General features: G+C 45.9%; 1 protein-coding gene across 5 annotated transcripts in view; it reads left to right on the top strand.

Moving 5' to 3' along the window:
• KIAA0513 (KIAA0513 ortholog) overlaps positions 1-22,944 on the top strand; it is a 63,820-nt gene that overhangs the window by 409 nt on the left and 40,467 nt on the right. The window contains exon 2 of one of the 5 annotated variants that reach the window (XM_040633235.1): positions 12,638-12,742. The exons of 3 other annotated variants lie outside the window; for them this stretch is intronic. The gene's annotated coding sequence lies outside the window, so the exon portion shown is untranslated. Of the gene's footprint in view, positions 1-11,364; positions 12,743-22,944 lie in introns of those variants that run through there. One more of the 5 variants, XM_040633236.1, reaches the window with a different exon arrangement.

Genomic DNA, 22,944 nt, shown 5'->3' with positions numbered 1-22,944 from the left:
GGGGGGGATGGATAAGGGGTCCCCACCCCCCGGTGGCAGATGGTGTCGCCAAGTGGCTTTGGGATGGAGGCGGCTCCTCAGTCTTGGGGGAAGAAGAACCCTCAGACTCCTGGAAGGGCATGCTGGGGAGAGGGTGCCTGGAACCAGGTTGGGAAAGACATTTGCCAAGTCGTGCTCTGTGTTCAGTCGTAAGTTTGCTGCCTCTCTGCTCCTGGGTGGCGGACGGGTGAGGTATGGGGTGAGGGAGAAAGGGCTCTGGACGGGGTACCGCCCCGTCAACTCTGCGGGTGCCTTTCCAGGCTCCCCCATCCTCCGGACGTCTCAGTAAGCAGAGAGGTTTGCAGAGGGCACAGCAGCACGGGCGCCCTGTTAGCCGCTCCGTTTAGAACAGCTGGTTTAGGGTGGACCGGTCCTGTGGCCCGGGAATTGGAAAGGGCAGGATTTGGTCTTCCTGGAGCTGGATGCATTTTCCCGCCCATACCGGGTTTGCACTTGCCTACGTTGCACCTTGATTGGATTTCAGAGAACGACTTTGCAGTGGGCTCTAGCCATGGCCACCTCCTCTAACTCTGTGGTTAAGTGTGGGGCAAGGGTGCCGACCTACAGACCGAGCAGGAACTTACCTCTCTGCTGGCACAGGTGACGCGCCCTGAGATGTGGAGGTTGTGGCTGTGGTGAGTCAGTGGTAGAGGCTCGCAGACAGCTGTCAGGGGCCAGGCTGCCCCCCAGACCATTGTCACCTATTGCTAATGTTTCAGAGTCATTTCAGGAGAGGGACCCCCTCCGGGAACCGAAACCAGAGCAGCCAAGATATAGAACAGGGAATTAAGCAAAGAAAAAAAAAAGAATGATTTTGATTGGTTATGCATGAGCACTCCTCCTTGGGCTCTTACACATTCCCGTTTGGAAGTTTGTTTTGTCTTTGTTCACAGTCTCTCCCTTCCACTCTCACTTGTTTTTATGTCCATTTTGTTCAGAAATAGGAGTGCTTACGCATTTGAAACACAGGGAGAGAAGCTTTTGAGATCAGCTCACAATGAAAAAGTTGACTCAGGAGATTTTCTTTTTCTATAAAAGAAATGAAGATGACTGAGGACTCACACATAGGCACTCAGTGATTATGATTATCTCTATCCTCTTGTATGGTTCTGGGATACATTCCCATGTTTTTTTGTAGTGTGTGTCTTTTGTATGGCCTGTGTCAGTTAACGTGAAGTTGTGGTTTGTATTATTTGAGAATGTAACGAGTAAAAGCAGTGAAAAGCTACTACTGGATGACATGAATAAATCATAAACCTTAAATAATTTGCTACAGGATTCCAGAGAGTAGAGAACAGCAATTCTCTTTGATGACCATTAACTTTGGTTCTTCAGAGGTAAATTGCCTTATGGTGACCCCAAGAGAGGACGTCTTTTAGGACAATCCCAAGAAAGGTTTAGAATGGAATGAGTCGTGCTATATGCCCCCCCCCCCTTGCGGCTTCTTCCCTCAAAAAAAGAAAATAATCAGGTTTAAAGAAACATCAAAAGCAACCTGGGAAGATTAAAAAACAAAAAAGTCATGCAAATTCAACCAGCAGCAGGAAAAATACACAAAGGGAGGAGTAAAATCCTGTTGCTCATAATAACGCCTCACTTTACATGACAGAGTCCTTTACGAAGGGCTTGTGCACAAAATCTCAATTGAGCTTCACGATAAACTTGGAGTGATAGGTGATGTTAACATTCCCATGTCACAGATGAGAGGACTGAGGCTAAGCGAGTGCCCAGAGTCGCTTAGGCCCTAGGGGGGAAGTGAAATGATAAACCTAGCCATCTGGTCTCAGCCAGATGCAAGTCTGTCATCAGCCTATGGAATGGGATGTGGGAAGGCTAGGACATCCCAGCGCATCCAAGGACGCCAGGGCTTCCCCAGCATCCGCTCCAGAGCATTCCTCTCTCCCACCACTTGCCTCTTCACTAAGTCAGCTCAGCTCCCCAGTGCAGCTGCACCTTCACCACTTCCCCCACCCAAGCCTGAGAGAGTCTGCGTCTACTCAGATTTGTTTATCCGTCTTTGAGAAATCTAGTAGGAAGTACAATTGCAAAGAGCCTCTTGCTCAATTGCTCGGTGTTTCTAAATAGTCTAGGTGTCTTTAGCTGTGACGCAAGAGAGCAAAGCAGTTCTAGGGAAACATGTCCTTAGAGTTTTCCTTGTCCTCCACCCGGAAGAGCAGTGTGGTGGTTGTGAAACGTGGGGAGCTGACCCAGTAGTTTTGTTTATTGGATGCTAAGTATTCTATACGTGGCATTGTCTGGATTATGGTGACATCTTTTTTTTTTTTTTTTCTCCAAACGGGACACAGCTGTTCTCATTAGAGAACACACTTTGATCCCACTTTCTAGATCTGGGCATCCAGATCTGGAAAAGGACTTCAGGGGGGACGTTATCTGAGTTGTGTTTCAGTGGGCAGTGGTACAAAACAGAATTAACAGCCAAGACGATCTTAGGGCACAACAATGCACGTATAGATCTGAATGAGAGCGATGACAGTTCCAATCTACGACTCCATGCTTAGAGTATTGTGTTCTTTTCTGGACATCACATTTAAAGAAGACATAGAAAAAAATCAAGAATATTCATTGGAAATTACTACAGTGGTGAGTGAATTATAGCTGGCAAGCCTGAGAATCTGAGGAGCCACGGTCACAGAAGGTTCAGGGCTATCATTAATAAACTTGCTGCGTAGTGGCCCAAGAACCAAAGGATGCAAGTTATAGTTATGAAGGCTTTAGTTTTTTTTAAAGATTTTACTTATTCATTTGAGAGAGAGAGTGTGTGTGTGCACAAGCAGGGGGAGGGGCAGAGGGAGAGGGAGAGGCAGATTCCCTGCTGAATAGGGAGCCCAACACGGGGCCTGATCCTAGAACCCTGGGATCATGACCTGAGCCAAAGGCAGACACTTAATCAACTGAGCCAACCAGGTGCCCCGGGAAGATGTTAGTTTTAAGAACTTTATCATGTCAGACTAATCTTTTAAAAACTATGGGTTGGATCATACCTCTCCCCAGTGGCTTCCCAGTACTCTGGGGATTGAATTCAAACTTCTCACTGTGGTCTACTTGGGGTGCTATATGAGTGCTAGCTGACCTTTCTTGTTTCTCCAGCTTCATGAGTTACCACTCTCTTACTCACAAAAATCCCACCTCCTTCTTATACCTTGAACACATCCAGTTTCACTCTGCCTCGGGGCCTTTGCACTGGCTCTTCCTTCTGCCAGATTTTCCCTTGGCTGGCTCCCTGTCATTCAAGTGACTGCTCTGATGTCACATCCTTAAAACTTAACTAACAACTAAAATAGTTTCTTCCTGGTCCCCAACCCATGCACTTTATTATACTATAGTGTTTTATTTTCTTCATAACAATATCAGAAATGATCTTCTTTGAGAAAGCTTTTGTTGTCTGCTGCCCATTTACCACGGTATCTATCGGCAGTGCCCCAAAGAGTGCCTGGCATATAGTAGGTGCTCAATAAATATTTGTTGAATGAATGATTTTAATGACAGACCTTTTCAGAGATGGGAGGGATTGCTGTCTTGGGAGATACCAAGTTAGTTTTCTTGTACCGGGGACAGTCAGACGTAGGCTGACTAGCCAGCCATTGGGCAAGACACTTTAAGCACTAGAGAGATAGGAAAACCAGATAACTTACTGTGCTCGTTTGCGGGGGCTGCTGTAACAATGTACCATAAACGGGGGGGGGGGCTTAAGATGACTCCGTTTATTCTCCCACAGTTTTAGAGACCGGAAGTCCAAAGTCAAGGTGCCAGCAGCGTTGGTTCCTTCTTAGTTCAGAGGGAGAATTGTTTGCTGCGTCTCTCCCAGCCTCTAGTGGTCTCCAGCAATCCTTGTGTTCCTTGGCTTGCAGCCTGTATCCCTCCAGCCTCTACCTCTATGGTCACATGGCCTTCCTCTCCCTGTGTGTGTCTGTGTCTCTGTGTGTGTGTGTGTGTGTGTGTGTGTGTGTGTGTGTGTGTGTCTTTTCTTCATATAAGAACACCATCAAATTAGTTGTATTCCATTATGACTTTATCGTAATGTAACTAATTACATCTGCAGAGACCCTGTTTCCAAATAAGTTCACCTTCACAGATTCTGGGGGTTAGGACTTCAACATATCTTTTTCAACAATTCAATGTATAATACCTTCTTACTTCAGGGTCTAGTGACATTTTAAAGGGAAAGACTGGCAGGAGGTGCTGGGTTCCCTTTAGGGATAATAACATGGATTTGAGTATTTTGACATAAAGCATTGTGCTCTTTACAACTTGCAAGGTAAGTGGTGTCAAAGTGAGGAGGCCACGGGTCCAAGCAATTGACTGACTTGCCCAAGGTCAAGAAGACAAGATGAGTCTCCTGCATCGGATTGGAAGGCCTATGGCCTCTCCACAGTCCTCCACCCCCGCCTGTTAGCGGATAGGTCTTACTAGTGGCGCAAGCCCAGGGTGGGATGCAGGATTTGTCTGATGGCTCTGCGGGAGCCCTGGAGGGATTATTTCCTTCCTCAGCGGTTTGCTTTACCCTGGCCTTGTAGTGAAGGCATGGCTGTCCCACAGTGAAGTAAACGGTGCAGGCCTGACATCCCCAGCAGGAGGCCTCATGTGGCCAGCTCTGACAGGCGCTAGAACCTCAGGAGAAGTTGCATTTCCCCTTGTTGGGCTTTCCCAGTGATTCAGAGGGGCTTTTCCATAAGGTTTTAAGAGTTCTGGGTTTCGGTGTCCCAGGTTATGACCCGGAAAAAGTACTGCTGATGTTCCAAGAATGAACCATCCAGGAATTCATGGGGAAACTTTGTATTTTGGGGGCTGGGGATAGGGGAGTGCATGAGAGCAGGGCAAGCTGCCAGCGAAATATCCGAAATGATTTACACCTTCGCCTTTGAGACCTTTTCATTTCTGACTCTGTTAATATCGCCTTATCAAGGGAGATAGATAATCCCTCCCTTATTTAATGTGATGAATTTTTGGACAAGCTAATACATGCAGATGGTACAGAATTCAGATGATCAAAAAAGATGTCCAGTGAAGAGCAGTTCCTGTGTCTGCCTTCCCTGCCCTCTCCAGCTTCCCAGTCCCCTCCCCAGGGGCACCCATCACCCCCAGTTTTCCTCTGTCTCCTTCCAGATCTGCTGTCCCCTTTAGTGCCCCTGAGTGCCACCTCCCCATACACACACCTGGGGGGCCGTGCTTACATCCCTGCTTTCCATTCTTCCTTCCTGCTGCATTTTCAGAACCCCTTCTGTGGGGACCTGATGGGCCCATGAGTTCCCATGTGTAAGGAGCTGATGGCAGTACGTCTGCCAAGAGTTTTATGTTTGGAGGGAAGGTGCTCAGAAGAAATGAGTCTGTGATGTAAAATGTGCGGCTCTGAGGCCAGAGGGTGAGGAAAGTGCTCCCATTCCTGGGGTGGTTCTCAGAGTCCAGTTCCTTTAATGTCAGGGTTAGCCCTGACAGGAGGCAAGCTGGGGGAGCATTCTGGGGGAGAAAAGTGGGGGCGGCGGTTGTGCTCCTGTGGGGGTGGGGGTTGTTGCTGGGACGGGTCTTGCTGACTGGCTTTGCTCTGCCATACCCAGCAGTGTGCTCGGCGCTGTCTGGGGTCATCACGCTGGCCCCCACAGGAACTCCCCTGCCCGCTGTCTACAGCTCCTAAGGGCCGCGTTGGCATGCAGCTCCAGGCAGCTTGTCTTTCTGTCCCAGGGTCCAATCCCGGTCCCCCTCCGGTCGGGGGCGGTTCTCATCTTTCCTTGTTTTAGGTACGGTGTAGGGGTCCCCGTTAGAACAGCAGCTCCTTGGCTCTCCAAGGAAGAGCGACTCCCGTGTGGCCTGTGTGTGAGGTTGGTGCTGTGCAACAGAGCAAGAACGTTACGTAAGAAGGATCTGCCTTCGTCCTCAGGGGTTTTCTGGGCTCATTCCAGAAACATTCTCTTGCTTCTCACAGTCCAAGACGAATGACCGCGATTTGTTCCACCGTACGAATAATCTCCAGCAACTGCTGAGGGAAATGGCAAATTTGGAGGGGGGGAAAAAGGAGAGAAAAGGGGATTTTTTTTTTTTTTTGGTTAATTACTGAATCCACTTAGGAAAACACCATATTCCTCGGTGACGTCCTTTCATAAGCCAGGTGTGTGTTCTGAGGCATTTTCCTGGCCTTTGCATCGCAGCCAGGCATGACTCAGAGCAAATGACTCACCAGTGGCAGGAGTGACCAGTGAGCGAGGGGAGAAACGAGGATCTAGCAACAGTGGAGCAAATGGCAAATGGCAAATACCAAAGCAAATGAGCTCCGGGGCTCCTGTTTGCGGACACTCTTGAGTTAGGGCTTGTGGGGGTGAACCCAGGAGGCTGAGATGCAAAAATAGGGCCCAATTAAAAGGGCCGAAAGCCTCATGAGAGAAGAAAACCAAAGTTTGAGTTAATAGTAAAGGAGCAAGAATGAAGTAAGTGCATTACGTGAGGCCAACACAGTGACAAACCTAAATACCTCTAGTTTTAAAAACGTAGTTAGTGTGGTGGTACAAGGAAATAGGAAACCAGTTAACAGAGGAAAGCTAGGCCAACACCCTCCCTGCTCTGCGAGGAGGCAGGTTAGCTGAACTTCATTAAGCAGCGGGATGGCTCTGAGAATCCCGATGCTCGATTTGGATAATCACTGGTGCCTAGGTGGCTCAGTCGGTTAATCGGTTAAGCGTCTGACTGTTGGTTTCGGCTTAGGTCGTGATCTCACGGTTGTGGGATCAAGCCCCACATTGGGCTCTGTGCTCAGCGGGCAACCTGCTTAAGATTTTCTCTCTTCCTCTCTGTCCTCCACTTTGTACTCTTTCTCTTTCTTAAAAACAAACAAACAACACCCCCCCCCAAAGCAATAGCTTCATTTACCTGCTCTTGTGGTGGAAAGAGGTATTATATATAATCAAAATTTTAACGGAAGTTGAATTAACTAGACTTATCTATCCTATGGGAAAGAAGTAGCATCTCTGATGTCATCTCCTATCCTCTTTTTGTTTTTAAAGATTTATTTGAGCGAGCATGCGGTCTCTCTCACACTTTCTCTCTCAAAATGGGGCGAGGGAGAGAGGAAGGAGGGGAGAAGCAGACTCTCTGCTGAGCACAGAGCCAGATGCAGGGCTTGGCCCCATAACCCACGAGATCACGACCTGAGTAGAAACCAAGAGTCGGGGGCGCCTGGGTGGCGCAGTCGTTAAGCGTCTGCCTTCAGCTCAGGGCGTGATCCCGGCGTTATGGGATCGAGCCCCACATCAGGCTCCTCCGCTATGAGCCTGCTTCTTCCTCTCCCACTCCCCCTGCTTGTGTTCCCTCTCCCGCTGGCTGTCTCTCTCTGTGTCAAATAAATAAATAAGATCTTAAAAAAAAAAAAAAAGAAAAAGAAACCAAGAGTCAGCTGCTGAACTGACTGAGCCACCCAGGCACCCTTCTTGTCCTCTTCTAAGTAACCCTGCCAGCTGCCCCGGAGTGGCCAAAAGCCTGAGGGGTCCCACGAGGTTGATGCCTCCCTCCTGGTGGTCCTGCTTCTGTTCTTGCTTGAATGGCAGTCCTCTCCCCACACAACCAGCAGAGTGTAGCATCCTGGTTAAAACATAGATGAGATCATGATGTTCCCTGATGCAAACCCCCATGCTCTCCCATGGCTCCTGGGATGAAATCCCAACCCCTTAGCTTGGCCTTCAAGCCCCTGCCTTGTGCCTGGCCCGCAGCCCAGTCATCCTCAGCTCCTTCCCTCCCTCCCCGTGTCTCCCCGGCGGAGCCACACTGCCTCACTGTTGCTCTAATGGACCAGGTTCATTCCCACTGCAGAGCTGTGAATTTGCCATTTCCTTGGGCTGGGATGCTGGTCCTCCAGATGGTAGAGTGACCCTCCCTGGCCTCTCAGGCTGGAGGAGCTCCCCACCTCCATCTGGTTTCTCCAGCCCAGCACTGCCCAGTGGAAATATGGGGTGAGCCGCACACGTTGTATTAAGTTTCTAGCGGCCACACTAAACAAGTAAAGAGAACAGGCAAAATTAATTTTTATCATGGATTTTATTTAATCCAGTATATCCAAAATCTTATTCCCACATCTCATCAATATAAAAATTATTAATGAGACATTTTACGCTCTCGTTTTGTGTTAAGTCTGAAATCTGATGTGGTCAGCGCAGCTCAATTTGAGTGAGCCACATTTCATGGACTTAATAACCATGTGTGACAAGTGGCTACTCTGTAGAATAGCGCAGCTCTAACCCATTTGTGCTTTTATATTATTCACGGCACTTATGATGGACTGTAATGATTCCTTGATCTCTTTGTTCTCTGACTAGAACATAAGCTCCCTGAGGGCTAGGCTTTTGTTTGTCTTGTTCATCTGAAACAATGCCTGGCACACTGAAAACACAATATTTGTTGAATGAGGGAGCAAACCTATGACAGAATGAACACCACATACTCTTACAATTCCAGAGGCAACTAAGTAGCCAGTGACATTTCGAGCCTGTTTTAATCAGAGGAAATCAATGCACAAGGTTTCCTGTGACCAATAATATTAACTGTTTCATATAGAGACTTATATATTGTCTACAGTCTCTTGTGAGTGCTTTTTATTGGATTTTTTTGGAGGGGTACAATGATAACCAAAGAGAGAAGGGTTTTCACCGGGAAGCACTTAACAGGATTGAGATTGTTCGGTGTTGTTTGCTGCTGGGAGTTAATATAGATCAGAGATTTCAACTGGGGGAAGCATCCAGAGACGTTTTTTTGTGTGTGTGTGGTTTTTTTTAATAAAAGATTTTATTTATTTATTTGACAGAGAGACAGCTAGTGAGAGAAGGAACACAGCAGGGGGAGTGGGAGAGGAAGAAGCAGGCTCCCAGTAGAGGAGCCCGATGTGGGGCTCGATCCCATAACGCCGGGATCACGCCCTGAACCGAAGGCAGACGCTTAACGACTGAGCCACTCAGGCGCCCCCCAGAGACGTTTTTGATTGTCGCAATTTGGGGGTGCTTCTGGCATCGGTGGGGAGAGGTGGGAGATGCTGGCCAGCATCTTGCTGTGCACACACAGGGCAGCCCTGCCTGCGAAGAATGACCCAGCCCAAGAGCTGACGGTGCTGCTGTAGGTCAGCCCTGCCCTAGACCAGCGTGGCGCCCACCCTGGTGGCGTTTCTGAGTCGCCTCTGAGAACGTCAGGAAGGTTATTAGTCTCTGGAACCTTGACAGGTTTTGTTCAGACCCCATCTTTTCGTTCCCTTCTGTCAGGTTAAACCTGTCCCTGCTTATCGGTTCTTTTTCTAAAAGGGGAGACTGAACAAAACTGCCTTCAGCTAAAGCATTTGAGAGGAAAGAAAATTAGCTTTCCTTTTAAAGTGGGAGTTAGAATTCTGCAGGGAGGACATCTGGAAGAGCCTGTGTCTTCAGGGCCGCAGATCAATACACTTGAAGCACCTCCTGAAAGCTATTTCGTTACCTTCTGAGCAAAGCAGCAGCTGAAACTGATTTCTTTTCAGTTACATGCAAGGAAACATCTGCCAAGTAGCTTTAAAAAAATCCTTATTTACACTCCAAAGCAGGATTGGAGCACAGAATTATGTGCATTTTAGTTCTTGTTATACATTAAGGCCCCCAAAATAAGAGACTTCGGCTCCCACGTTACTGGGGGTAAAAAAAAAAAACCGAGTGATTATGTATGTTTCGATTTTCAGGTTTTGGGGAATACAGTTGACTCTGGAACAGCAGGTTCAACGGGTTTGAGCTTCACGGTTTGCTTCTATGCAGATGATACAATACAGTGTCATAAGTGTATTTCCTCTTACGATTTTCTAAATACTGTTTTCTTTAGCTCGCTTTATTGTAAGAATAGAATATGTAATACACGTAACATAAAACACATGTTAGACTGTTTACATCATCGGTAAGGCTTCTGGTCAACAGTGGGTTATCAGGAGTTAGGTTTTTGGGGAGTCAGAAATTATATGAAGATTTTCAACTGCGTGGGGGGTCACCCCCCCCATTGTGGTTCAAGAGTCCGCTGTACTTGCAAATACAAACTGAAGGTGTACCAGACTGGGCGATCGATGCTTGTTATCCCTTCCGACTCTCGAGCGAGATCTCCGTGCGTCTGCATCAGCGGTGTGCAGGGTGTCTACTGCCGCTTCCTGCTGTTCTCTCTGCCAAGAGTATCTTCCCTAGTCTGACCGGCAGGCTTCTACTAGATTCAACCCGAAGAATGTAGTCTTTAAAGTCTCCCCCAGGGCAGAATGGAGTGCTCCTCCTCCTGGGCTCCCACTGACAGCTGCATCCTGGAGTTAGAGTCCTTGTGACGTCGCTGTGATCATTTCCTCGTATCTGTCCCTCCCGCGATCACATTGGGGAAAGGAAGGCACGTACCCTGTTGTTCTTTGTACCCCCAGGACTTACCACAGTCCCCACTACATGGTAGGGGCTTAATACATGTTTGTCAAACGAATGACCTGAACTGTAAAAATAACACCTTTCACCTGTCCACATTGGTACTGCCACCATCAGAGAAGAAAAAAGCAGCAGCAGCCACATTCTTTGGCCTAGGGCAGTGACATTCCAGAACGTGGCCCTGAGCTGGAGATGACAAACCAGCCCAGGGACGAGAGTGACCATTTTCCCTGGTTGTCCTTTACCCATTTGGTGATGCTGTGGGCAGAAAGTGTCGGCTCTAGACGCAGCTGTGTATGAACCACTGTTTGACTTTGCTGCCTTGACGTCACCCTGTTACTTTGCTGCTCTGGGGCTCACAACTACGTCCATGAGTCTGTGCCTTTCCCCCCGAGCTTCCCTCCCCTGTCCCATTTTTGTCTGTCTGCCAGCCCCCTACCACTTTCCGGAAATCTGAAGTCTCATCCAACTCTAACATCATGGGGTTTTATTTGAGTTGAACAAGGTCTAGAATTATTTAGGGGTAACTGTTTTGTTCCCACTCCTTTGCAGGCATCTCCTTTATTAGTGTTATTTCTCGATCATTCCGAGTTTTTCTTTTCCCCTTAGGCAGTGAGTAACGTCTGTGAAAACCTAGCATTTGTGGGTGACCAGTGCTGAGATTTGCTTGGTGGCCAATCTCTACTGAAAAAGGAATTAGGAAACCTCTTTAAATGCTTGTAGTCTAAGTGTCTAAGTCAGACGTTGCCTGCATCCCCCCCACACAGGAAGACCCCAGGATTGCGTCTTCTCCCGTAGAGATGGGTAAGAGAGGGTGAATCCACGGCATCTGTTTGGAGGGTCCTTATCCATACCCCAGGTTCGCACAGATACCTGTTTGCGTTACTGCAAGACTGTGGCATCCAGCTCTGCTTGGTCTTACCCAGACTCTCACTTGGCTCTCTGGCTTTGGACAGCTGTTTAACTTTCCCAAGCCTTAAAGCTTTTTTCAGCCACAAAATGGGGATTCTAATAGACCTAGCCCACATGTTACGGGAGACTTAAATCAGGTTTTTCATATAGAGCATTAGCTCGGTGCCCAGGGTGTAGTGAGCATGAATGTTAGTGGTAATTACCATTTCACTATTAAAAAGTATTAAATGATAGTAATAGTTAGCATTATAGGATAGAACAGCTTGGCTTTCTCACACCACCGCATTCACCAAAACAGCAGTAGGAAGCAGGGACTTTGCCCTACGAAAGAGCACGTAACACCGGGAGCACAGTGGCACTCAGGTGTGGTGGGACAGCCCACGCATGCATGGGAGAGGAAGGAGCAGCGACTTTTGAGATGTCTGAAAATGGCATCCTTTTATTCAAATACAAACTTGTAAGGGGAGAAAAACTTTAGAAAAATGTGATTGTCTATAGCTTCTAGAACGGGTGGTATACAAATATTTAAAATGTTTGATAGAAAGACCTGTCATGTCACATCTAAGGCCACCTGGCAGAATTGCTGATGCCCTGTCATGAGATCCAGCAGGGAGTCTCCGTGTGGGTGTGCGTGCGTGCGTGTGTGTCCATCCCTCTCTTCTCCTCCATTTGTCCTTCTGTCTCTCTCTGTCTCTCTCTGATCATTGCAACAACCTAGCAGGGATGGTCTGGCCAGAGGCACTTGGTGAAATAATCCTTTCCTCCATGTCATGTGTTGGGGGATTCTGAGTCCAAAAAAAGCATACTTGATCTCTTAGGTTAAAACTGAGAGTCTGGAATGGGATCTGAGGAAGATACTCATACGTGCTCAATAAAGGAACAGCAGTTGGGAAATGGGGCAAATCACTCCAGGAAAGAAAACAAGCAAAGCAGGCCACGGAGGTGGTGGGGGCCCGGAAGCAGGTGTCCTGGCTCCTTTGCTGTCCCGGCAGAGGAACCAGGAATGTCCTGTCTTGGTTCTCTGGGGCCTTGGTGTGTGACTGTCCCTGGCCCAGGCCACCCGGGGCGGAGAGACAGGCTGACGACTGGCAGAGGTTTGGTCAGGCTGTGGCAGAGCAGGGAGAGTGTGACCCCCACCCCCACGGCCGCACTGCCTCCAAAGACCAGGGCACTGCCCTGCATGGCTCCCAGCTGTTCTCTGTTCTCTTGGCTTGGGTTGTTCTGCCACGAGCCGATTGTGGTGACATCTAATTGCCTGAAATGCCTTACATGGACTTTTGTGCCCTTAGGAAGGCCCGCGAATTTTTCATCTCTGTCTCCTTAAAACCACAGTGGCTCGGAAGGAAGGAGGCCCTGGTTACAGAAGGCTTGTCTTTTTCGCTCAGGGTCACTTGGTGAGTTCTGTGCGGCTCAGGGCCTTTGTCCAGTCAGTACTGAAGAGGCTGGATCCTCATGTGGGTTTGTAGGAACGAGGCGACCCTGTGCCAGCGTGCATGTCAGGGCTGGGGGCCCCAGGAAGGGGAGATGGTGGTCTCCTGTGTCACCCAGGCAGGTCACAAGCTTTCAGAGCTGTGACTCAGAAACGAGGCCCCTCGCTCATGGCCCCAAAGGGGGAGCTTTGACTGCATTCAGTTTATTGTGATGCAGAAGAGTGGGACCCCAACTTCACTAGCAGCTTTGGAGACAGTGTCTCCCCCCGCTATTACTAGGTCAGGAGGGAAGGAATTCTCCATTCCTAGTCGTGTAAATGGTCTGTAACCGTCAGAGATACACTTCTGGGCACATCTGTGGCATGACAGAGTGGAAGGAGAGGAGGACAGGACCGCCACACAGCTGGTCTCAGCTGCTCAGGGCTGTCGGTGAGCTCCGTTCTTTGGGGAGAAACAGTCCTGCTTAAGCAGATGCCCCACGCCCTTGTTTTAAGAATGTAACAGAGGGAGTTCTGAAATTGGGTTCCACTTCTTAATGATCCTAAGTCATTGTCACCTCAGAGAAGGTGACCAGGTTCTGCCCTGTGTGTGGGGGCCTGTGCTCCAGCCTGTTCAGGCCGCGTGGACGCTTGTCGCGTCCGATCAGCAGTCGGCTCAGGGCTCTCTGGAGCCCTTCTGTGTGACCAGCCTTGATCCTGACATCTAGCTTGGGCTTTTTGTACCCCTCTCGGGGGCAGGGCTGTGCTCCTGACGGGCGAGGCCCATCATCCAGGGGCATCCACTTAGGGAGGGGTCCAAAAGGAGGTGTTGGCAGGTGCTGGGTCGTGCTCAGGAGGTGAGCTGCGTTCTAGCTTCTCGGATGCAGGGAGGTGCTTCTCACTTCACGTTGGTCTTTGGCTATTTGCCTTCGTGTAGAGAATCTGGTAGGAGTCATGTCTGTGGGTTTCCCTCATTAGACCTTTCTCGCTGTGTGTCTTTTCCCACCATGTGGTCATGCCTGCTATGGGTGGCTGTTCTACCTGTTTGGGTTGAAAACAAAACTGACTTAATCTGGAGTGCTTTTTCCACGCATGACTCTCTCTTCCCTGTAGACAAAGGATGAAAAAAAATCACAGGGGTGCCTGGGTGGCTCAATCATTAAGTGTCTGCCTTCGGCTCAGGGCGTGATCGCAGAGTTCTGGCATCAAGCCCCACATCAGGCTCCTCCGCTGGGAGTCTGCTTCTTCCTCTCCCACTCCCCCGCTTGTGTTCCCTCTCTCATTGGCTGTCTCTCTCTCTCTGTTAAATAAATAAATAAAATCTTTTTAAAAAAAAGAAAAAATCACGGAAAAATTAGGGACTCTGGTATTGTAGAATTACCCACTTCTCTGCCTCCTTTCCCGCAAATGTGATGCTCGACCCTGCCTGACAAGAATTGGGACAGTTTACCCACGGGAAGCCCTTCTCCCCTGCCGTAATCATGTCTGGCCATTCTCTGTCCGCTGGACCCTCGATTGTTCTGTTTCCCTCATACAGCAGAGGGACAATTCCTTTCCCAAGAGAGTGGGTGTTGGTGCATGACCTGCAGAGGAGGGACAGCCTCGCTAGGGCCAGCACCGTCCTTTGAGGCCAGCTGGTGGCAGAGAGGAGATGGCTGACTCGGTTGCTCCACATTCTCCAGGGACCCACGTTCAGAACCTGCTTGTCAGGAAGGGTGTGGAGCTCCAAACAGACACCTGGGAGAAATGTGGACAGAGAAACCAAAGAATCTAGGGCGCGCTCCAGGCTGGATGATGGGTGAACGTCAGCCAAGCAGCTGGAGAGCTGGGTCTCTAGAGCCCAACTTTTTCTAAGAAAAGGGAACTGCCATTTACTTATCCCCTTCTATTTCTGGGAACTCGCCTGGCTGTTTCCACCTCTTCTTTTTTTTCTTTTTAATTATCCAATGGTAAAATTGACCTTTTCTTGGAGTACATTTCTATGAGTTTTAAAACATAGAGATTCATTTAAAAAATAAAACATAGAGATTCTTGTAACCACTGCTGCATTCATTTAGGAAACAAAACATTTTCTCCATCACCCCCTAACTCTCCTTGGAATCTCCCTTGTGTTCACACTCACCCCCATCCCTAACTCCTGGCAACCACTGGCACGTCTTATAAATGGAATCAGACCATAGGCTAACGTTGGAGAATGGCTTCTTTCACGTACCGCAGTGTGTCTGAGGGCCACCTGAGGTGTTACGTGTAGTAGGATTTTATTGCTGAGAGGTAGACCCTCGTATAGGTAGCCCACAGTGTGTATTCATCCACCTGTTGGAGGACATCGGGTTGCTGTCTTTGAGGATTACGAATAGAGTTGCTAGAAACATTTGTGTACGGATTTTTATGTGAACCTAAGTTGTTGTTTTTCTGGAACACGTATGTAGGAGTGGCATTGCTGGGTTGTATGATAAGTGTACGTTTAACTTGATAAGAAGTGACCCGAATCTCCTATGCAGAATTCCGAATCATGTCTGCAGATGCTCTACCGTGAAGGAGGTGGGGCGTCACCACCCACTCCTTAAGTAGGGGCGGCCCACAGTGAGGTCCTTCCGAAGAGCATAGGGTGGAAGGGGAGGTTGACAAAAGAGCGCGCTGCTGTGGGGAAGCCGGATAACCCTGCCCTCAGCCACGATCAAGGTCAGCAGTGAGAAGTACTGTCCATGGTATATGCCTCTGATACGACGTGATGACAGTGGTGCTTTACTTCTGGTCTTCCTCCCCAAAACCCATACCTCCAGTCTAGCCGGGAGAAAAATGTCAGACAAATCCCAGTTGAGGAGCATTTTACGAAATATCCGGCACATACTCCTCAGAATCGTTAAGGTCATCAAAACCAAGCGAAGTCTGAGAACCTGTCAGAGCCGAGAGGAGTCTTAGGGGACACAGTGACTAACTCGGGGTCCTGGAACAGAAAAAGGGCATTAGGGAAGAGCTGTGGAAATAGGGCATGGCTTATTAATATAAGATGTGGAAACTTGATGTGGGTTATGTGGGAATTCTCTACTATCTTTCTAACTTTTCTGTAAATTTAAAACTCTTCAAAGTGAAAAAAGTTTATTAAAAAACAAAACCAAACCCCTGCCAAACCGTTCTGCATTCCCACCAGCAGCATGTGAAGAGTTCCAGTTGCCCACCATCACCGTCAGCACTTGGTACTATCAATATTTTATTGTAGCCGTTTTAACAGATGTTTAATTGTAGCTTGTCATGGTCTCAACTTGCCTTTCCCCATTGGCTGATGATGCTGACCCCTTTTCACGTGCTGACTTACTATCCACGTGGTCTTTGTGCTGTGTCTGTCCTCCTTCCCCTTGTTAGTAAGTTGGCTGCTGCTTCTTACTGATATGTTTCAAGAGTTCTTTCCACATTCTGGACACAAGTCCATTGTTGGCTCTGTGACCTGCGGATATTTTTCTCCCAGTCTGTAACTTGCTTTTTCATTGGTTTAGCAGTGTTTTTCACACAGCAAAATCTTTGTATATCCAGTATATCAGCTTTTCCTTTTACGGATGGTGCTTTTGAGGTAATGTCTAAGAACTCTTTGCCTTGTTTTATCCTTGTTTTAAAAGTTTTGTGTGTCACGTTTTACATTTAGTCTGTGATCCATTTGACTTATTTTTAAATGAAGTGTGAGGGTTAGGTCCAGGTTCTTTTTACCTACTTCTCTCTCTCTCTCTCTTTAAGATTTTATTTTTTAGTAATCTCTCTACCCAGTGTGGGGCTTGAATTCACAACCCCACGATCAAGAGTCGCACACTCCACAGACTGAGCAGGCCAGGTGCCCCAGTCTTTCTCTCTCTGTCTCTGTCTCTCCATCTCTCTATCTATTTTCTCACTTTCTCCCTGTCTGTCTTTCTCTCTCTGCCCACGAATGTCCAGTTGTATCAACACTACTTGTTAAAATGACTATCCTTGGGCAACCCTCTTGGGTCCCCTCCCTCTTTGGGGGCCTTGTAGTCTGTCATTCAATAAACTTCACAATCGCTCAAAAAAAATTAAATGACTATCCTTGCTCCATTGAGTTGCTTTTGAATCTTTGTAAAAGATTAGCCGGCTGTACTTGTACGGGCTGTCTCTAGATGCTGTCCTGTTTCATTGATCTGTGTTTACCACCGGTCAACATCACACTGTCTTGACTACCATAGCCATCGTAGTAAGTCTTCAAATCAGAAAATGTGATTCTTCCAACTCTACTCTTCTCTTTCAAAGTTGTCCTAGCTATTCTAGTTCCTTCACCTAGCCATATAAATTTTAGAATACGCTTGTTTATATCTATAAGAAGAAGTTCTTCCGGGATAGGAACTGTGTGAAATTTAGGAAATACCAATTTGGGGAGACTCCATATCTTTACTGTGTTTGGTCTTCCAATCCTCAGACACGGTATGTATCTCCTTTATTAAGTCTTCTTTGGTTTCTTTCATCAGTGTTTGGGAGTCTTCAGCATACAAATACTGTACATGTTTTGTTAGATTTGTGCTTAAGTATTTACTTTTTCAAGTTATTGTAAATGCTATTCTGTTTTTAACTTCAGTTTCCAAATGTTTATTACTGATATGTAGAAATATGATCGAATTTTGTGTTAACCTTGTCTCTTGCAAACTTGCGAAAGTCACGTGTTCTAGGGATTTTTTAGAAAAAGATTCCTTTGGGGGACTCTGGCTGGCTCAGTCAGAGGAGCTTGCAACTCTTGACCTTGGGGTTGTGAGTTCAAGCCCCACGTTGGGTGTAGAGATTACTTAAATAAATAAATACTTAAAAAATAAATTCCTTAGGGTTTTCTATGTAGACAGTATGTCATCTGTGAATAGAGAGGATTATTTTCTTCTTCCCAGTGTTTTTTTCAGTACCTTTTGATATCTTTCCCTGGCCTTATTGCTCTAGATAAGACTCGTGTTGTACTGTGTCAATGGAAGTGATGAGAGCTAATATCTTTGCCTTGTTCCCAACGTTCTAGGGAAAGCATTCGGTCTTTCACCATTGTGTATGTCAGATAAAGAGTTTTTATAGATGTTCTTTATCAAGTTGAAGAAGTTCCCTACTATCCCTATTTGCTGAGAACTTTTATCATGAATAAAGATTGAATTTTGTCAAATCTATTTTGTTGTTGGATCACTCAGTATGGTCCTGTGTGTTTTCTTCCATGCAGCAGATCACATTGTTTAATTTTTGCATTGTATTCCCAGGATAAACTCTACTTGCTCATATTATTCTTTTAATGTGTTGCTGGAGTTGATTTGCTGATGTTTAACATGTCTACATTTATGTCCATGAAGGATGCTGGCCTGCCATTTTCATGTACTGCACTGTCTGTGTTTGACTTGGTAGAGTAATACTGGCCTCATAAAATGAATTGGAAAACGTTACCTCCTCTTGCAGTTTCAAAGAGAGATTGTGTGGAATTGGTGTTGTTTATGTAAAGGCTTGGTAGAATTTGCCAGTGAAACCATCTGGACCTGGAGATTTTCTTTTTGGAAGGTTCAAAACTATCACTTTCTTTAATAGTTACAGGACTGTATGCATATCCATGTCATCTTGGGTGAGTTTAGGTAGTTGTGATTTTTAAGGAACTGAAATTAACCATCTTTTTTTTTTTTTTAAAGATTTTATTTATTCGACAGAGACAGAGACAGCCAGCGAGAGAGGGAACACAAGCAGGGGGAGTGGGAGAGGAAGAAGCAGGCTCATAGCAGAGGAGCCTGATGTGGGGCTCGATCCCACAACGCCAGGATCACGCCCTGAGCTGAAGGCAGACGCTTAACCGCTGTGCCACTCAGGCGCCCCTGAAATTAATCATCTTATCTAGCTTGTTGGCTTTCTATGTGCCCTCATCATTCATTCATTCATTCATTCATTCTTAGAGAGATGAGGAGGGGCAGAGGGAGAGGGAAAGAGAGAATCTCAAGCAGGCTCCATGTGGGGCTCGATCTCATGACTCTGAGACCATGACCTGAGCCGAAATCAAAAGTCAGATGTTTAACTGACTTAGCCACCTAGGAGACCCTCTTGTCATCCTTTTAATGTGTACAGGGTCTCTAATGATATCCCCCTCATTATTCTTGATACTGGTGATTTGTGTCGTCTTTCTTTCTTCATTGATCTTGCTAGAGGGTTATGTAAGTTTAATGATCTTCTCTAAGATGACATTTTTGGTTGCATTGGTTTATTTCTCTTTTTTAACCTCATTGATTTCTGCTCTTTACTTTTCCTTTATTCTACCTTTTTGGGGTTATTTCGATCTTTTTCTAGTTTTTATTTTTAATTTTTTTAAGATTTTTTTATTTATTTGAGAGAGAGAGCTGGTGGGGGAGGGGCAGAGGGAGATGGAGAGAGAAACTCAAGCAGACTCAGCACTGAGCGTGGAGCCCCACCAGGGGCTTGATCCCATGACCCTGGGATCAGATCTGAGCCAAAACCAAGAATCAGAAGTCCAACCAACATCACCACCCAGGCACTCCATTTCTAGTTTTTAAGATAGAAGCTAAAATTATTGATTTGAGACCTTTGTTCTTATCTAACCTAAGTATTTCATGCTATAAATGTCTTTTTAAGCTCTGACTTAGCTACATTTCATAGACTTTAATTTGTTATATTTTCACTTTCAGTTGAGTACATTTTCTCGTGTTCTTTGGGACTTCCTTTTTGACTAGCGGATTGTGTAGAAGTGTGCTGTTTAATTTCCGAAGGTTTGAAGATGTTCCTGCTACGCTTCTGTTCATTTCTAGTCTAATTCCATTACGGTCAGAGAACATACTTTATGTGATTTCAGTTGTTGTAGATTTGCTAAGGTTTGTTTTATAAGCCATGATGTGGACTATCTTGGGGAATATTCCCTTGAAAAGAGTGTTTATTCTGTTGTTTGGTGGAATGTTCTGTAAATGTCAGTGAGATCCAGTTGGTGGATGTTATTGATCGACTCTTCTCTATACTGCCGATTTTCTGTCTGCTACTTCCGTAGAAGAGTAAGAGACGAATCCTAAAGTCTCCAGCTGGTTTTGTGTCTTTCTCCTTTGAGTTTTTTCAGATTTTGTTTCGTGTATTTTGAAACTCTGTTGTTAGGCACGTGCATATTTAGGATTGTTGTACCTTCTTGATGAATTGATACTTTTATCGTTATGTATTGTTTCCTTTTATTCCTAGTAATTCTTTTAGCTCCGATTTAAACTTTGTCCCTAACATAGCTTTTCTTTTTTTTTTTTTTTAACTTTCTTTTTTTTTTTTTTAAAGATTTTATTTATTTATTCGACAGAGACAGAGACAGCCAGCGAGAGAGGGAACACAAACAGGGGGAGTGGGAGAGGAAGAAACAGGCTCATAGCGGAGGAGCCTGACGTGGGGCTCGATCCCAGAACGCCGGGATCACGCCCTGAGCCGAAGGCAGACGCTTAACCGCTGCACCACCCAGGCGCCCCCCTAACATAGCTTTTCTAGCTTTCTTTTGATTTGTGTTTGCGTATTTCTTTTGTCTCTCCTTCTGTTGTTAATCTACTAATACCATTACATTTGAAGTGAATTTCTTGTAGGTAACATATAGCTGGGTTTTGTCTTTTTATCCATTCTGATCATCTCTGTCATTTAATTGGTGCATATTATACAATTTACATTTGATATAATTATTAATAAGTTTGGATTTAAGTCTACCATTTTATTGTTTGTTTTCTCTTTGTTCTGTGGAGTTTTCTGTCCTCTGTGTTCCTTTTCCTATGTTCTCCAGGATTATTTGAATGTTTTAGCATTCCATTTAATTTATCTATTGAGTTTTTTTACTCTACGCATACAGTTGGCCCTTGAACAACATGTGGATTGGAGGTGCCAATCCCCTGCATGGTTGAAAACTCACATAAAACTTTTGACTCTCCTAAAACTGAACTACTAATAGCTTTACTGATAATATAAACAGTTGATTAATACATATTTTTATATGTATCATATATTCTTACAATAAAGTTAGCTAGAGCAAATAAAATGTTATCAAGAGAATCATAAGTAAAAGAAAAGACATTACAGTACTTACTATATTTATTGAAAAAAAAAATCTTTGTATGAGTGAACCAGGCCATTCACACCCATGTTGTTCAAGGGTCAACTGTAGCTGGGTTTTTTGTTTGTTTGCTTGCTTTGGGTTTTTCAGTGTTTTCTCTAGTGATTACAATATGCACACTTAACTTTTAGTCCACTTAAAATCAATATTTGACCATTGCAGGTGGAAAGTAGAAGCCTTACCACCACATAGGTCCCTTTATTCTCTCCCCTTTGTGTTGTAGTTTTAATATATATTATGTCTATTTATGTCGAAAACCTCATCGGCCAATGCTATGATTTTTGCTTTCAATTGTTCAACATGTCTTAAAGAACTCAAGAGGAGGGGAGCAGTCTCTTATGTTTACCCAGATTTTCTCCTTTTCTTTTGCACTTGCTTTATTCCTGATGTTCCATTTCCTTCTAGTATTATTTCCCTTCTGTCTAAAGAAGTTTCTTTCTAACTTCCTACAGAGCAGGTCTGCGTAGCGAATGTTTTCACTTCACCTTCTTTCCAGAAGCAATTTTTTTTGCTGGATAGAGAATTCTATACTGGTAGTTGTTTTCTTTCAGCACTGAAACAGTGATGTCTCACCTCCTTCCAGCTGCCCCAGTTTTTGTGGAGAAATCTCCCGTCACCACATCCTACTCCTCCATGAGTAATGTGTCCCTTTTCTCTGGTTGCTTTCAAGATGTGTCCTTTGTTGTTAGTGTATCATGATGCCTGTGGCTGCGGATTTCTTTGGATTTAATCTTTTTTGTGTTAGCATTGCTGCTTAAGTCTGAAGGCTTGTGTCCTTTGCCAAATTTGGGGGGTTTCAGTCATTATTTCCTCACATTTTTTTTTGTATTGCCTTCTTTCTTCTCTCCTTCTGGGACTCTAATAATGACACAAATGTTACATCTTTTAGTAAATTGTCCCACAAATCCCCAAGGCTTTCTTCATTTAAAAAAACAACAAACATTTTTCTTGTTGTTCACATTAGGTCATTTTCATTGATCTGTTATTGTGTTCACTGACTCTTACTTTTGTTCTATTAATTCTGCTACGGAGCCTATCCAGTGGTTTTTAGTTGTCCAGTTACTGTATTTTTTTTTTTAAGTTCTGAAATTTCCATTTGATTCTTCTTTATATCTTCTGTTTCTTGGCTAAGACTCTTTATCATTCCCTTCATTCCAAAAACTCTTTACTTTTGGAGTATTTTTTTAAATAATAACTGCTTTGAAGTCTTAGCTAATTTCAATAACTGTGTCACCTTGGCAGCATTGGTGTCTATTGACTGTCTTTTCCCATGTGAGTTGATGATTTTCCTGGTTCTTTGTATGTTGAGTAATTTTAGATGAGTCCCGAATATTTGGATATTACATTATGAGACTCTGGACCTAGTTGAGATCCCATGGAGAAGGTTGCTATCTCTGTTTTAGCAGGCACTCAGACTCGGGGTCCCTACCAGCCTTTGCGGGCTTCAGCATCAGTGTTTTCAGAGCCTTCATGGTGCTCTTCAGAGCTGTCCCACGTGGCCACTGTGGAACCCCGGCAACGGTCTCTCCGGGACCTTAGCACTCAGAGTCTAGGGTATGCTGCAGAGGATTATATCCGTATATGCACAGCCCTGGGGTGAGCCCAGAAGCTCGTAAACAGCTTTATGGGGTTGTTCTCCTGAGCTCCTCCCTCTTCACAGCCTCCCCCAAACGTTCAGCTCCAGGGGACTCCTCCTCTTGGTCCATCAGCCATAAAGCAGGGGTGTTACTTGTCCTGCTCTGCTACACTCCCCTTAAACTTAGCTCCCTTCTGTGACCAAGCAAGTGGAGGATTGAGAGAAAGAAACCCAGTGGGGTTGTCACCGTCTTTGGAGCACAGCTCCTCCGATGGGAAGGGAGGGCTCCCTCTTTGGCCCCATCTGCTGCTGTTGTCACGGCTACTGCAGAGTCCCTGGTTGGCTGGGTACAAGAGAAGGAAAACCCCCGGGATTTGGCTCACTGTTTGTGAGAATCTGGGACCCCTTTCCTGCTCCTGAAGCATTACTGGCTGGCTTCCCCTGGAGCTCTGCTGTCTGCACGGAGGCCCACATCTGGGCGTCAGGTTGTGAGTTAGCCCAGGCAGGGGTCCTGGCCTGGGGAGATGGC

Source organism: Ursus maritimus, unplaced genomic scaffold (assembly GCF_017311325.1).
Source record: "Ursus maritimus isolate PB19 unplaced genomic scaffold, ASM1731132v1 scaffold_19, whole genome shotgun sequence".
NCBI classification, from domain to species: Eukaryota; Metazoa; Chordata; class Mammalia; order Carnivora; family Ursidae; genus Ursus; species Ursus maritimus.
This window is presented reverse-complemented; position numbering and strand designations above follow the sequence as displayed.